The sequence below is a fragment of the Sarcophilus harrisii genome, chromosome 1, assembly GCF_902635505.1.
Source record: "Sarcophilus harrisii chromosome 1, mSarHar1.11, whole genome shotgun sequence".
Classification (NCBI taxonomy): Eukaryota; Metazoa; Chordata; class Mammalia; order Dasyuromorphia; family Dasyuridae; genus Sarcophilus; species Sarcophilus harrisii.
In genome coordinates, this window is record NC_045426.1 from 607,527,731 (window position 1) to 607,544,725 (window position 16,995).

The 16,995-nt window shown below is 37.8% G+C and overlaps 1 pseudogene; it reads right to left on the reverse strand.

Annotated features, from left to right (window-relative positions):
* Positions 1–11,778: 11,778 nt before the first annotated feature.
* LOC100934842 lies at positions 11,779–13,250 on the reverse strand (annotated as a pseudogene).
* Positions 13,251–16,995: the final 3,745 nt, after the last annotated feature.

Genomic DNA, 16,995 nt, shown 5'->3' on the forward strand with positions numbered 1-16,995 from the left:
GTGATTTATTTTGGCCATTGTTAAAGAGGAAATATAGTAAACTAGGCCTTAGAGAGCAGTAGCAAAGAGGGAACAAATGATAAAAGAATGGGTTTGTTAAACTCCTCTGAATAGCTTTTTAGAGAGAACTGTTTAAAATATCATCGAAATCCGCTATAAATTCTAAGAAAATCACTTAAGCTATCTGGGCTCCAATTTCTCATTCCAGACTCCCTCCATAAGCTACTGCTACCCTCCTCCTGAAAATGCTCCTACTCTTCTCCGCCCCCCACTCTCAATTGGAAGTAATCCCTAGCTCAGTAGAATTGAACAGAACTAACATTTCACTGGCATAGTCTTTGGGAATCTAAGGTTACTTGTAGGTCACTATGAGGCCCCAAAGTCATACTTTGATCCATAATTAAATGGTTAATTAGTGTTTATTATAGGTAGCATTTTAATTTTAGATGATGATATAGTAGATTACTCAAAGAAAGGTTGTAATCTGCATCTTTGTAGGTAGTACCCACAATAATGAAATCACAGATTCTTGAAAGTTTCCTTTGTCTAGTGTATACAGATGATTCATAAAACTATTTATTCAGCCTTAATGTCTCGCCTAATCTCCAGTCCCATCTCCAGTGGCCTACTGGATATCTCAAACTGAATGTCCTATAGATTTCTTAAAATCATGCTTCATGTTTCAACATGTTTCAAACAGACCTCTATTCCCCCTTAAAATTCTCTCCTCTTCTTATTGTTGCTAAAGTACACTATCTTCTTAGTCATTCAGTTCACAGCCTAGATGTGAATTCAACTCAATTTTTCTCTGTACTTTTATCCTTCTTTCCTCAAGTCTTTTTGATTCTAATTTTCCAACACCCCTCATATATTATCCCTTCTCTCATTGACCCTGTAACCACTCTGTTTCAGGCCTATTACTTACTACCAAATGATAGCAATGTTCTTCTGATAGGTCTTTCTGCCTCAAGTCTCTCCTCATTTGCATTTATCTTCCATTCAACTATCAAAATGATCTTTTGATAACATCACCATCCTAATTAATAAACTTCAGGGATTCCCTATTACCTTCAGGATCAAATATAAAAACCCTCTCTTTGGCTTTTAAAGCCCTTCATAGTTTTACCTCTTTCTACATTTCCAGTTTTCTTACATCTTATTTATTTCTATTCAAGTGAAGATAGGGTGATACTGATGTCTTTGATGTTCTCATATACTAAGCTCCATATTCTAACTTTCCCTGCTTAGAATGCTCTTCCACTTCATTTCTATCTCTTAGATTTTCTGGCTTCCCTTTACATCTCAAATAAAATCCCACTTCTGCAAGAAAACTTTCCTTATTCCCCTTAAAACTAATGTCTTTCTTCTGTGATTATCTCTAGTTTTTCCAGTACATATCCTGTTTGTAATTAGTTATTTGTATGTTTTCTACCTCATTTGATTATGAGCTCTTCTAGGTTAGAGATTATCTTTTGCCCTTTTTTTTCCCTTTCTTTCTATTCTCATGTTAGAAGAGTGCCTCAGAGTGTATACTTTAATAAGTGCTTGTTAACGTGAAGTATTGATATCCATTAGAGTATAAAGGGTCTTTTCTCCTTATACGTAATCATTGGAGAATTTGAAGCTCTTAAATAATTGTAGAGATACACAATAGTCTGACTAAGGGGGTTAATTTCTTTTTTCCTAATTCTAGAACAAGGAATTCTTAACTGAGGTGGGTGAGGGGAGGGGGCCTATGACCTTTGATGGGATATACACACAAATAAGCCACTCCCCCCTTCCCCCCCACATACACACACATCCACATACACAGATTTATTTGTTTCAGACCTTATGTCTTTTCTCAGGGTTGTTGTAGGATAAAAGAAGATAAGATTTATAAAATTCCTTGCAAACCTTAAAGCACTAAATTAATGTGATTTATTATAATGCTTTCTTTTTTTTTTTTCCTTCCTTCATTCCTCCCTTTCCTCTCACTCTCCTCTTTCCCCACTCCCTCCATCCCATAGGCCTGATGTCACTACTTCTCAGTAATGGAGTTTTGAACTGCTCCATTTGTAACCTTTGCAAAATTTCCCCTCCTTGGCCAATTTGGTACTCTTGGTTGCTTGGAACTAAAAATACTGAACTGAAGATGGACAACTGATTGTTTTTGATAAGTGGGGCTCAGAATTCTTGTTTTAAGAGCTCCACCAATCTCAACCTTCCAATCCCATTCACACTCCCATACTTATGACTAGAGGTGTGAACACCAGATTTGATTTGGGTTTAATTTCAAAAACTCAACCTGGCCAAATACATGATTGCAGGGGACTTGCCTTGAAAAAGATCTAGAAAATCCAGTAGCCCACATGGTCCTTATGAAGTACCAGAGTGATGTTGTTACTCAATAAAAACAAACAAAAAAACCAAACCAAAACAAAAACCTCAATGCAGTTTTATATCAATAGAAATATGATGCCCAGATTAATGGAACAGGTGGTATTTCTACTGTCTTTTATTGGATACATCTCAACTTGTTGTGTTTAATTCTGGATCCCACATTTTAAGAGATTTTGACAAATTGAAACATTGTGTTATATATTTACATCTGGCAGGAACTTTAGAGATTATTCTAGCCAAACAGTTAAGGACAAACAAGAAGTCTAATCTTTTTATTTTATAGATAAGAAAATTTAACTCTTGAGATGAACTGACATATCCAAGGTTAGAGGGGTTAGTTAAATAGCAGAATTAGTATTTGAATAAAAGCTCTTTAAATTAAAATTCAGCAGGTTCCCCCCTCCCCCCCACACTATATTCCATTCTCCAATCAAACAAAATTCTTAGATCTCCACCAAATAAACTTTAGTGATTCCTTATCACTTCTAGGATTAAATATAAAATTCTGTTTGACATTCAAAGTTTTTCATAATCTCCAATCCCTCCACAATTTTTCCAGTCTTCTTAGTCTTTAAATCCCTTTTCCCTTACCACTAATATATATTATGAAATCCATTAATCCAATGATATCCACCTCCAGATTGTTCCTCCCAAGATACAAATCTCCCAATTTTAGGCATTTTCATTTGCTGCACACCTGAAATTCTTCCTCATTCCTATTTCTTGGTTCCCCTGGCTTTTTGCAAGTCCCAGCTAAATATACCAACTTCTATAGGAAGTATTTCCTGATTCCTCTTTAATTCTAGTCCCTTGCCAGTTAGCAATTTATCTTGTATTTAGCTTATTTGTACATAGTTGTTTGCATCTTGTCCTTCCACAAAGGATTGTAGACTCCTTAAAGGCAGGAATTGTCTTTTGTCTTTCTTTTTATTCCCAATGATTATCACAGTGATTGGCATAATGAATACAGAGAAGGTCTGTATTCATATATTCATTCACACTATGCATTTGTAATATTCATGTCTTTTTGTAAGCATACTCCCCCAAATTAATTAGCTACATGCACAGATATCTGTTATATAAGCTTTACTATTGAATTCTTTAATATCTAAAAAAACCCAACAACAACAATCCCCCAAAACAAACAAACAAACACAAGGAACACCCCTGTTGACCATCTTTTGTCCTTACATTTGAGTCTGATTTGGCTTGGGAAACATATGCCAAACCCATCTCTTGAGGAGTTGTCCCTGGAGCTCTTCTTATGAAAACTGCTTTTAGTGTAATCAAAAATGGGTTTCAAATTACTTCAGTGCAGGTTGGATGAAATTACAGTCTTTGTAAATGCTGGTTAGTTATGGAATGGCCTGTTTGGTAACTAAAACAAGAAAGTTTAAACTAAGAAAACATCAAAAGTCCAGGTATGGGACCAATCATTGATTCAACATTGACTATACAGGTTCAGTATTAGATAACTTAGAACTCTAGAAACTTCCCCAATATACCACGTGAAGATAATAACAACAGCAATGAATATTTAAATAGCTCTATCTATGTGTTCAGGCACTGTGCTGAGCACTTTACATACAATTATTTTCTCATTTGATTCTCATAGCAACCCTAGGAGATAAGCAATATTATTAATCTCATTTTACAGAGGGGAAAACTGAGGCAAAGAGAGGTTGGATGATTTGCCTAGCATCACACAGCTAATCAGAGGCCAGTTTTCAATTCATGTCTTTCTAACTCCAGACCCAGTACTCTATATACTATACCACCTACCTGTTCTGACCTTCCCCTAAACTTCTCTCCTTACCCTCAAAATAAGGATTGAAGCTGTTCTTTGCTTCCATTAGTTCAACTATCTAGTGCCAGGGGTCCTCAAACAACTGCCCGTGGGCCAGATGCAGCACCTGAGGACTATTATCCCCCTCACCCAGGGCTATGAAGTTTCTTTATTTAAAGGCCCACAAAACAAACGTTTTTGTTTTTACTATAGTCCGGCCCTCCAACAGTCTGAGGGACAGTGAACTGGCCCCCTATTTAAAAAGTTTGAGGATCCCTGAATGCAGACAGTCATACCTGAATTCAAAACTCCAATTAAATATCAGCTGCAATCCTAAAAGATTTTATCTCCTACATCAATTATCATTAATCAAAGCTTCAGATGAATCTAATTCTCAAGGGTCACAGTAAGAGATTCATCCTATCACTGTTTATATATTAAGCACCTGCTATGTGCCAGGCACTGTGCTAAGCATCTTACAATTATTATCTCATTTGATCCTTATAACAAAAGTGGGAGGTAGGTGCTATTATTTTACAAATGAAAAAATTGACACCAGCAGAGGTTAAGTAACTTGCCCAGGATCACAACTGGTAAATTTCTGAGGTTCAGGGCTCTATCCACTGCTCAATCTAGATGCCTTTCTTTAAGCAAAGTTTAGATAAAAGGTAAAAGCAAAACCACTACCTCCTCTAACAACAGAACTCCAAGCCATTCACTTTTCAGTGAATTAAAAGTGGGACGATGTTCCTTGCCCTTTAACATGGTCCACAAGGTTTGTAGTACAATGATTAGCCCTTAGACTAAGCCACGCCCATAGATGTTATCTTTCCTATTGAAAAGGGCACATGATATTTAGAGTTGCTCTTTGGGGGAGGAGGGAGGTGAATGACCAAAAACATGCTCTCTATTCCATAGAAACAAAATTAAATATTTTTACACGTGGCCTTATATTTCAGTTTCAACTTATTCTGGGACAACCTTCATAGTCTGATCAACAGCTACCTTGGTCAAGGCTTAGGTATGGGTGTGGGGGTGGCTGAAAACACTGATACATAGCCATATGTCTTCCCCCTGATTTTTCCCTCACAAATCTCACTTATTATGTGAATGTTCCTTTGGTTTGTGGCCACAGCTGCTATTCGATGAGGTTGGCATTTATGATTCCAGCTCCTTTCTTCATTGGCTTTCAGTATGCCTTGTTGGGGAAAACAATCCCAAATATCTTATAGTCCTTGGTCTACCTGTTATCATTATCTGTTGGAATTCTTCAGATGAGGGACATTTAGTTTTGTTGTTGTTAGTTCTTCATTCTCGAAGGGGACCAATGACATGATGTGTGTAATGTCTTGAATTGGATTTTAGTGGAGCAAAGTTGCGCAGAGTCATCAGTCTGACTCTTTCCTCCAGAATCATCAAAGTCCATTGGCAAGACAAAAGTCAACATGACTGGCTATGGTCCAGTGCATGAAGATGAAAAGACATAGATATGGCATGAGAGACTTTTTTTGTACTTGAAGGACTGTTCTGTGGAAGATGGATTAGATTTGTCCTGCCTTGCCCCAGAGGGGAAGAATAAGGAATGAGGAGAAGCTGCAAAAAAGCAGTCTTCCACCAAATAGAAGGGGGGAAAAACTTCATAGCAATTAGGTAAGAATTATTTATGGGCAGCTAGGTGGTGGAGTAGTACTAGGTTTGGCCAGGAAGTCTCACCTTTATAAGTTCAAATGTGGTCTTAGATAATAACTGTGTGCTTCTGGGCAAGTTACTTACCCCTATTTCCCTCAGTTTCCTCCTCAGTAAAATGAGCTCCAGAAGGAAATGAAAACCATTCTAGTATCTTTATCAAGAAAACCCCAAATGGGGCCATGAAGAAGGGAACTTGATTGAAATAATAACTGACAAATATCTAAGCAATATGAGTACCCATGTTGCTCTTCTTTCCCATAGTGTCTAGGGAATGGGAGGAGATGGGAGAATAAGGAAAGGAAAAGGGTAAAGGAGAATAAATGAAATAAAAGAAAACTTTTTGACTTATAGACATCAGCTTCACAAATATATGGCAGAAGAACAGTTGGCCTACCATCTGTCTGAAAAAGTGATATGGGAGTCTCAGTGGACTTCAAGTTCAATAAGGGTCAACAGTATGATGTGACAACAAAAGAAATACTGTCTTCAGCTGTTTTTAGAGAGGCTTAACATTCAAGAATATAGAAGTTGACAGTATTACTATCTTTTAACCTTGTTAGATGAAAACTTGACTATTTGCTTTATGAATGCATATATAAGGGAACAATATTGATAAGCTGGAAGGTGTTCAGAGAAGAAAACCCAGAATAGGTTGAGCTCTTGAGTTCATTTCACAGAGAATTGTTTGATGGATATTTTGCTTTGAGAAGCGAACTGATAGGGCCTAATTTAAATCTGCCTCAAAGTATTTGAAAGGTTGAAAGTTAAAGAAGGATTTGGCTGGTTCTGCTTGGCCCCAGAAGGCAGAATTGGGAACAATGGCAAGAAGTTGTGAAGAAGATATTCAGACCAAAACAAATCAGCAAAAGTTTAACAATTAAAAAGGCTTGAACAGTTATGGCTTTTTCCTCATTGGAGATCTTGAAGCCATACCTTACATTGTAGAGGGCGGAACTTTGGAGAAGTATACTTAAAACAAGGTGTTAACTTGGTGCAGTTGATGAGACAATGGTTATCTAGTTTACAAATACTTGGTACTTATCAGGGTGATGTAATAGTTCTACAATTCATGTAATTGTAATAGGATATTTAAACTGAGAACAAAATCAGCCATAGACATTCCATCTTTGATCATTAACTAGTGTGGCTTTCCTGCTTCCTGCACTAAGATCAGACTAGCAGACCAGCAGAATGCTGGCAGAGGAGAATGGGTCAAGCTATGAAGGACACAAGCTATGAAGAGGACAATAAAGATTTGGATTTTATTCCTGACTATTCTTGTGGTGATCATTCTGCTGCGACTAAGGCTGGTTCCAAGGCCTTCCAGAAAGCTAGCCTGAACATTACATTACATAATCAATTTTTTGGTCTACTATAAAGAGAATTGTTCTTCAACACCCCCCAAGTGTATATTGGACTAGCTGACCATTGAAGTCCTTCTAAGACTGAAATTCTTTGACTTTGTAACACCACAGAAATGAATAAGTATTGAGGTCAAGGATGTGCTGAATCTACTTTTGTGTCCAACATTTAACACATGCATTAATTATTACCTAATTCATGTTTGTAGGATTCAAAAAGCAAAGTATCATCCCAATAGGCTCAATAAAAGTGATTAAATTCTATGTTATCAGTTTTGATTTTGTTGAGGAGATGATCTTGAAAAGTCACTATATGTTTTGGTAGAATTTTAGGGTTTCATTGAATGTCTTTGTATTACATTGTTGGTGGCCTCTCTAAAAAGCTAAATTACTATGACATAGGGTAATAGTAGGACAAAATATGGTATATGAGTAAAATGGAATACTAATGAGTCATAAAAAATGGTGCAAAGTATGGTTAGAGACAACCTGAGAAGATTTATATAAACTGATGTAGAATGAAATGAGCAAAACCAAGATAACAATCTGTACCATAATATTGTAAAAAATTAACAATTTTGATGAACAAGAATTCTGATCAATATAATGACCAATCATGATTCTAATGGACCTGACAGGGATGTGAAACTGTGTTCCCTTTTGATTTGATCTGAAAAATTAATACTCTAAATTGTGTATCCTTTGATCTGTAAAGAAAGGAGATTTGAGTCTCAGGCCCTCCTACAAAGCATATCTCCCCACACAAGTTAAGTGGTGTCATTCGACTGGGCCTTTTCTAAGGCAAATCACTGCTCCCCCCGCCCCATAGCTAGATCCTCATTCAGGTACACTTAGAATGAATTTCCATTCAATTGGAGATCTGGGCCTAGGGACATTGGCTTTCTTTTCAACCTGAAACCTGAGCCTCAGATTTTCTTTTTAAAGAATATTTCTAAACTTCTGATCATTGCAGAAGTCTGGAGTAGAGGATAGCTGCCTGCCAACACTCTTGTCCACTGAGAAGACACTCTTCTTAGTGAAAAACCTTTTTTAATTTCTCTGCCAGGACTTTGCCACTGAAGAAGTCAGTCTTTCTAGCAAAGCTGGTTTCTCATCCAACAATAATCTTCCCTTTTTGCCACCTAAAACTCTTTGGGTTTGTGAATTTTTTCACAAAGGATTTGCATCGACCAAAAGAAGATTCATACAACTCTCTGCCACTAGAACCCGATTAGACCTACTGTGAAGAATGCTACTCACCTCTTTTCAAGAAATTATAGATTAAATATGTAGAATGGAACACATATTTTTGGGTGTGCCAATGTAAGAACTTGTTTTGCTTGACTATATACTTGTTACAAGGATTTTTTTTTTAATAAAATAAGCAAAAAAAAAAAAAAGAATAAGAATAAGAAACTCATGTTTAAATACAAATATTCTAATTCATTTTCTCCAATATTTTCCATGGTAAATTGAATAGTTGCTAGTTTAGTGCTCAGGAAAGACTTCAAGGCTAGTGTCACCAGTCTGCATTCAATTCAATTAAATTTAACAAGCATTTATTAAGCATTGATCCTGGACAGGGTAGGAGAGACACAGAATTTAAATAAGAAACAGATCCTGTTTTGTTGCACCTTAAAAATTACTACAGGAAGATAGTTTTGGCTGGGTTGCCAATGGTTTTACATTATTCTTCCTTTGCAATGTGAAGAATATGAACTCTCCATGCAATTATATATTTAATTTAGTTGTTGAATGAATGAATGGATGAATGATCAGAAAATAACTCATCAGATATGGTATTTCGTGAATTTTGCTTGCAGGCTTTAAGAAAACATCACATAATGACTTCATTTTACTTCAGTTCTGCCCTTAGTCTTGTTCTGTCAACATTTCTTTCATAAAGCAGTGTCAGGCACTGGAGTGTGCTGGGATTGGAATCAGAGGACTTGGATACAAATTATTCATTGCTTCTTTGCTTACTGCCTGTGTGAGCTCAGCCAAATTAATTAACCTCTGGGGCCTTAATTCTCTTAGGAATTGTTTGGATAAATGCAGAGATGGCTTTTTTTTTTTAACTCAAATTTTCATTTTAAGACAAAGTTTAGAGGAATAGTTAACATGTTCAGCCACACCATCTTTATGACCATGGACAAATCACCTTCCCACTCTGTCTTAGTTTTCTCCTTGGAAAAATGAAGAAGCTGAACGGTATCATCTCTGAGGTCTCTCCTAGATCCTATTATTTCATTTGATCCTCATACCATCCTTATGTGACAGAAAGGGAAGATATTTTTAGCAGCCATTTTTAATGGGGTCATGATGGTACTGAAAGATCAAATAAATGATTTGGTATTGATTTCTTGAATGATAATTCTCTGTCATCTAGAAAGATTTAGGAGCTCCTCAAAGACAGAGACTTTTCATTTTCTCTTTAATGTCTTTCCAGAGCCCTCCATTCTTTTCTACAGGCTGTCTTACATGCCTGGAATACATGGACCTCCTCCTCCTTCACTTCTGCTTTTAAAAGATTTACTCTTATGGCTCACTTTAGATATCACTTCCTTCAGGTCAGGTCTGACCTTGGATGGAGAAAGGGTATGCTGGAACCTGTTTCAAGAGTTTGGAGAACCAAATAGTCAATTTCCAGTTTGAACCTTTATACTTTGGAAAATGACATACTGCCAGTCAGAGCTTGGTTGTCTAGTCTCAAAATTATGGAAAAATATTAAAAGTACACATTAAACTTTATAACATGTAAAATTATACACAGGTTGTATATATATATACATATGTTTGTAAATGTGTATGTATATATATATGTATACATACATATATATTCATTTATACATATGTATATGCACATATAATTCCTCCTTCCAGGGATGCTAGTTGTTAAATGCGAACTAGTCAAGAAGACTTGGTTTGAATCTTCTACCTGAAACAAAAATCACAGTGAATAAATATTTATGAAGTACCTACTTAGCCCTGGAGATACAAAGGAAAATGACAGTCACTCTTTTCAGGGCCTTCGCAATCAAATGGGGAAGAGGGAAAAGAGACATCATATAAATAAATGTGTACAAGTAAGATATATACAAGATTAATTGGAAATAATAGAAGCATCAAGGCAGAGAGGGAAAAGCTTCTTGCAAAACTGTAATTTTACCTGAGATATATGAAGGAAGCCTGGAAATGGACAGAAGGAGGGAAAGCATTCTAAGGATAGTATTTAGCCAGTGAAAATTTCCAGAAAAGGGAAATGGAATATTTGTGGGGGGAAAAGCAAGAAGATCAGTATCACTACAAACTGTGTGTGGGTGAGGTGTAAGACTAGAAAGATGTGTGCACATGTGTGAGAATGTGCACAGGTTATAAAGGGCTTTAGAGTCCAACATGGAATTTTATATTTGATCTTGGAGGTGACAGGAAACCATTGGAATTTACGAGTAGAAGGTAACATGGTCAGACCTATGCTTTAGGAAAATCACTTTGATAACTGAGCAGAAGATAGATTGGAATGGGGAAAAATTTCAGGCAGGCAGACTTAACAACAGGTTATTACAGCAGTCCAGGCATAATGTGATGGGGCCTGCACCAGGTTGGTACCAAGATCAGAACAGAGAAGAGGGAATAGATGAGAGATGATACAAAGGTAAAATCAACAGATTAAGCAACAGGCTGCATATGAATGGGTCAGAGGGAGTGAGGAATTGAGGCTGATAGCTAATTTGTGAGGTTAGGACTGGGAGAATGAGGGCGTCCTATCTGGCTGAGGGAGAGTTGGGAGATATAATAAAAGTTTTGAACACACTAAGTTTCTGTTACCTATAGGACATCTACTTTATGCTATCCAGTAGGATAAAAGCAAGAAATTAGAGTTTACAGAGACTACAGGGGCCATCTAGTTCAATTCCTTCACTTTATAGAGATGAAAAATATGGTCTATGGGGGTTTTGACTTTTTCAAGGTCACAGAAGTGATAGAGCTCAGAGCTTAGATACTATGACATTAAAGCCAGCAATCTTTTCCCTGTATTATACAGTCCCCTTGGCTATATGTTTCTGCTAAGTCCCTTAACTTACAGTGCCTCCAATCTAAGAGGTGTTTCTTTGCAATGTTGGAAGTCATTTCCTTACGTGGCATTCTCTCCTTATTCAAGTCCATATGGAAAATTATGTGACAGTTATTGGGGATAGATAAAAAGATAAAAGCATATGGCCTGCCCTCACAAGAGCCTTTACTTGAAGGGTAAGTGGGGAAAGCATGGAGATATGACACATTCAGAAAACAGGCAATATTATTTAATAACTACAATGCAGAACAGAATAAAAGCATAAAACATACAAACATATTTGAAATTATGGAAAATAAAGACCTGAAATTTTGAAATAAAATGCAATTCTAATCCTATTTCATACATTTACTAGTTGTTTGAACCTAGACAAGCCACTTAACTTCTGCCTGCCTCAGATTTTTGATTTGTAAAATGGAGATAATAATAGCATCCACCTCCCAGCATTTTTGAGAGCTTAAAATGACAAATTTGTAAAGTGCTCTGAAAACTTAAAGTACCATATAATATTATTTTTAAAAAATTATTAGTATTATATCCAATTCTTGCAATTTTACTACCCTGATGGGCATAAGGAGTCTTCTGGGTGACTGAACAAAATTCTCTTACTAGGACGAGAAAGGAATTTTTTTAGGGATAGGAAGCTTTTTGGAAAGTGTTAGTCTAATGAGTGCTTATAATAGTGCATCCAAGGCAGGATTCCACACCTAAAGTTCATAGTTGTGCCAAGGTCCGGCGTAAATGTCCTTCAACAAAAAGTATGGTCAACCATGTATCTATCATTGCTTGGCTTTCTTCACAATGGTGCCTACAGCTGAGATGACAGTAGTTTTGGAGCCACTAGCACTGGTTGTCACTGTGACAACGGCTGGCAGGGGAGTTGTTGTGGTAAGGATTGTAGGCTGGGCTATGGTGGTCACTGGGATAGCAGAATCCCACTTACTCTTTCTCTTCTGAGCATCAGTAGCCCCGGTGCTGGATGCCGTGCTGGCTGAGGTGGTTGCTGTGGCTGTGGCATTACTTGTGGTGCCCTTTTTGGTGCCTGTCACAAACTCAATTTTTGTTCTCTCCTTTTTGGCCTTTTCCAATTTATCCATTTCAATCTTCTGTGCTTTAGCTAATGCTTCATAGTAAGAGTCCTCAGACCATCCATGAGGATCAAACATATCCTTGGGATAATTGGTGCCAAGTTCATCAATCGAACAATACTGGATAAGCTTCTCATAGATACTGGGATTCCGAAATTCCTTCTTCCTCTGAATGATGTAGTTCATATCCATCCCTTCCTTTATTTTCCGCTCATATAGCTTCTGTATCTTGTCCTGGAGGTGATTCGAGCATTTGCCGGGTGGCTCTGGGGGAATTTTAATCTCATCAGGAGACATGTTCCTGACTCTCTCAGAGAAGGAAGCAACCAGCTCCTGAGGATCTCTCTTCTCCAGTTCTGCAAACTCCTTTAGGGCATCAGCCTCGGGCTTCTCAGTCTCTGAATCACCATCTTCCGATGGCCTGCCGTTTTCTTCGTCTCCTTCTTCGTAGCCATCTTGATCTCCCTCAAGTCGAGAAAAGTCATCATCTCCATAGGCTTCAGACACTAAGCCGCCTTTTTCCTCTATTGCAATCACACTTCCAGCCGCTTCCACTCCAGCCTCGCTGTCTGATTCGGGCTCCGAATCCTCCGCATAAACCGCCAGCGACGACAGAACGTTCTTCTTACCAGCCATCTTCCTTCCGCCCTCCCCGGCCTGCGCTCCCGAAGGACTCTGGGACGCTGCTCACTACTGAGAGTGTTCGCCTTCGGCAGGAAGTTAGGCGTCACATGCGCCCCCGTTCTCGCAGAGCCTGCGCTCCCAGAGGATTCTGGGAAGCTGCTTTCTTATCCCGCCCCCCCAAGGTACGCCTATAGAAGGACGCTAAGGAGATGCTCACAAGTGAGGGAGTGAGCACCTCCTGCAGGAACCTCCCTGTTCTCCCAGCGCAAAGGATGCTGGGAAGCTGCTCTTACCCCGCCCCCCAAGGCATGCCCCTGGAAGGACGCTAAGGAGACACTCACAAGTGAGGGAGTGAGCACCTCCTGCAGGAACCTCCCTGTTCTCCCAGCGCAAAGGATGATGGGAAGCTGCTTTCTTACCTTGTCCCCCAAGGCATGCCTCCAGAAGGATGCTAAGGACACGCTCACAATTGAGGGAGTGAGCACTTCCTGCAGGGATTTAGACTTCACTCTCGCCTCCTTATCTCCCCCGTTCTCCCAGCGTTTGGCACTGCAAAGGATGCTGGGAAGCTGTTTCTTCCTTCTGCTCCCCCAAAGCATGCCTCCAGAAGGACGCTAAGAAGCCGCACACAAGTGAGGGAGTGAGCACCTCCTGCAGGAATTTATACTTCACTCTCGCCCCCTTACTTCCCCGTTCTCCCAGCACAAAGGATGCTGGGAAGCTGCTTCTTTCCTTCTGCTCCCTCCCCCTCCCCCCCAGGCATGTTCTCCTGAAGGATGCTGGGACGCTGCTCACTACTGAGAGAACTTGCTCTTCCTGCCAGAAGTTACATATCACCTTCACCTCTTCATTTCTTTCCTCCCTGCTTGTTATTCTCAAGGCGCTCCTCCAGCCCTTGCCCCTTTCTCTGTCCTTTAGCTTTATTGTCTCCTTACTCTTAAGATCTAGATCGAATCAAATTTTAACCGATTGGATCAAATGAATTGATACTCGTTAACTACTACCCTCAGTGCCTGGCAAATAGTAGGCAAAATACAAATGCTTATTTCCTTCCTCAGTCCGCCACTCTTAAATTGCTTTGATTTAATTTTCGTATTTACTTATCTGTGTGAACATGTGATTTCTTTCCAGAAGAATATAAACTTGGTGACATGAAATGTGAAATTCTTTTGTCTTTGTTTCTTCCCCCTTCCTCCCCCCACCCAAAGCCATGACTCAACTTGCTTGTTTAATTGAAAGCAATTGTAAAATTTCAAACAAATGCTACCTTCTCCACCAAGTCTTTGGGGGGTCTCTTTCACAAATGATTTTTCCTTCTTTGGACTTGTATTTCTATGTAAACGCTAATAGTTCTTTGTAAGACATACATTTTAATATATATATATATATATATATATACATCCCTTTCTTCCCTGCCCCCCTTTGAATTTAGATTGTATATTTTATTTATTTTTAATTTCTCCCCACTCTCCCCCACAGCCAAGAACAATGCTTTGTATGAAGTAGGTATTTAGTAAATAGTTGTTGATATACAGGAAAATAATCAGAAGTACCCTTGGCAGGATTAATGAAGTTAAAAGATGAAGTCTTTTATTTTAATATTGAATGTCTCCTTATAGTAGGTATAAACAATATGGTTGATATTTGAGATTTTGTTCTAGGACTGACAGTATTGTTTTGATAGTGTATGAAGGAATAACTTTATTCCTTGTATTACACTGACCAAAATTCAAGAATTTGAGGATTGTTAAGGAAAATTCTCATACTATTCACATTAAACCAAACTGAAAGGAATTGGATCAAATTGAGCTGATCTAAATGGATAGGAATTGAAGGAAATAATGAAAGACAGTGTGATCATCAGGAGTATGGATTATAGAGCAAAGAAAGGAAAGCTGGAAAGTCTTAAACTGGAGTAGATTTGAAAGGAAATATAATAAATTTGATTTGGGTAATGGTGAATTTTAGGTACTTCTAGAACATATAATATGTCTTGGGATGCTTTAATATGATTTAGGATTCTTTGGGAGAATAGACTAAAAAACATGAATAAAAATCATAGGATCACAAAATTACAAAATGTTAAGAGATAGAAAAACTTTAGAGTTCATCTTAAATTTTTCAGAGAAGGAAACTGAGGTTTTGACTGTATGTTTAAGTTCACCTTCTTTCTGGCAGAACTGAGAATAACATTCAGGTCTCCCAACTTTCCAGAACTGGGGAATCTTTAGAATATGGCATTAGTAGCCTTAGAGGTCCAGTGCTTTTCCCTATCTCCATGACCCCATCTTGTCCTTATTTGTCTAAATATTTAATTGTATTTCCTATTGTTAGCATTAGTTTAATTGAAGAAAATAAATCTTTGGAATCTTTCATTAAATGCTTAACTAATTAAAAATGACTTTTTATTTTCAAGACATACAAAGATAGTTTTCAACACTCACGCTTGCAAAACCCCATGTTCCAAGTTTTTCTCCCTCCCTTCCCCTTAGCCTCTCCCCTAGACAGCAAGAAATGGAATGTTAAACATGTGCAATTCTTCCATACATCTTTCCACATTTATTATGCTGCACAAGAAAAATCAAATCACAAAGGAAAAAAATAAGAAAGAAAAAAGCAAACAACAAAAAATGATGCAAATACTCTTTTGTGATCCACATTCAGTCCCCACAGTCTTCTTTCTGGATGCAGATGGCTTGCTCCATCACAACCCATTGGAATTGGCTTGAATCACCTCATTGTCAAGAGCTAAGTCTTTCCCGGCCTTTCTCAAATCATTCTGCTGATGGTTCGATTGTTATGGGCCAGAACTCTGTACTTGAAATAAGGATTCTTACAAGGTGTTAACTCAGTGGAATTGATAAGACAGTGGTTATCTAGTGATTATCATGGTGATTAATAGTTCTCTAGTTCAGTACATGTACTTAGTACTTAATATAGTTCCACAAGATTCACACCTATGACAATGTAATTAGAATAGAACATATAAGCTGGAACAAACTCAGCCAGGGTCAGAGCTAGAGAAGACAAGAGAACTGGAGGGGAGCTCAAGCTCTCCGAGCCAAGGAAAGACATTCCATCTTCATCAGCCTCATGGTAGCTGGCCTGTCCTCCTGCTTCCCCAACTGAGACCAAGGGCTTCAAGAAAGCTAGCTGGGCCCTAGGGAAGGAGGCAATAAAGAATTTGGACTTTTAACTCCTGGATATTCTTGGGGTGATTAATCTATTGAATTTATGTGGATTTATTTTGTATCCTGCAACTTTACTAAAGTTGTGAATTGTTTCTAGTATTTTTTAGTTGATTCTTTAGGATTCTCTTAAAGATACTATCATGTCATCTGCAAAGAGTGATTGATACTTTTGTTTCCTCATTACATACTGTAATTCCTTTAATTTCTCTTTCTTTTATTGCTAAAGCTAACATTTCTAATGCAATATTGAATAGTAATGGTGATAGTGGGTAACCTTGTTCTTATTGAGTATTCTAGTTTATCCTTATTACATATGATGTTTGCTGATGGTTTTAGATAGATGATATAATTATTTTAAGAAAAACTAACCAATTTTTATTGTTTATGAATGTTATATTCAACACTGAACTTCGATGTTATGGAAGACGCAAAGAAAGTCATCTCCTTTTATTGAAATAGAAAAAGTCAGTGACCTGGGTTTAAATATGCTATCTATAATCTTTTTCTTATGTGGATATAACCAAGTCATTTAATCTTTCTGATCCTCATTTTCTTCTTCTATTAATATAATGGTGAAGCAGGTATTGTGGAGCTCATACAGTTTTGGCAGATTTCCTTATGCCAAGGTCAACCGCTGCCACCTAGGCCATTACCAGTTATCCTGATTTTATTCCTTTGGACTTTGATGATTCTGGAAAAAAGAATGAAGCTGATGACTGTGCAAGTCTGCCTCAATTAAGTCCAATTTATTTGCATGTCAAGATATCATCTATGATGTCATTTCTCCTTTTTGAAAACA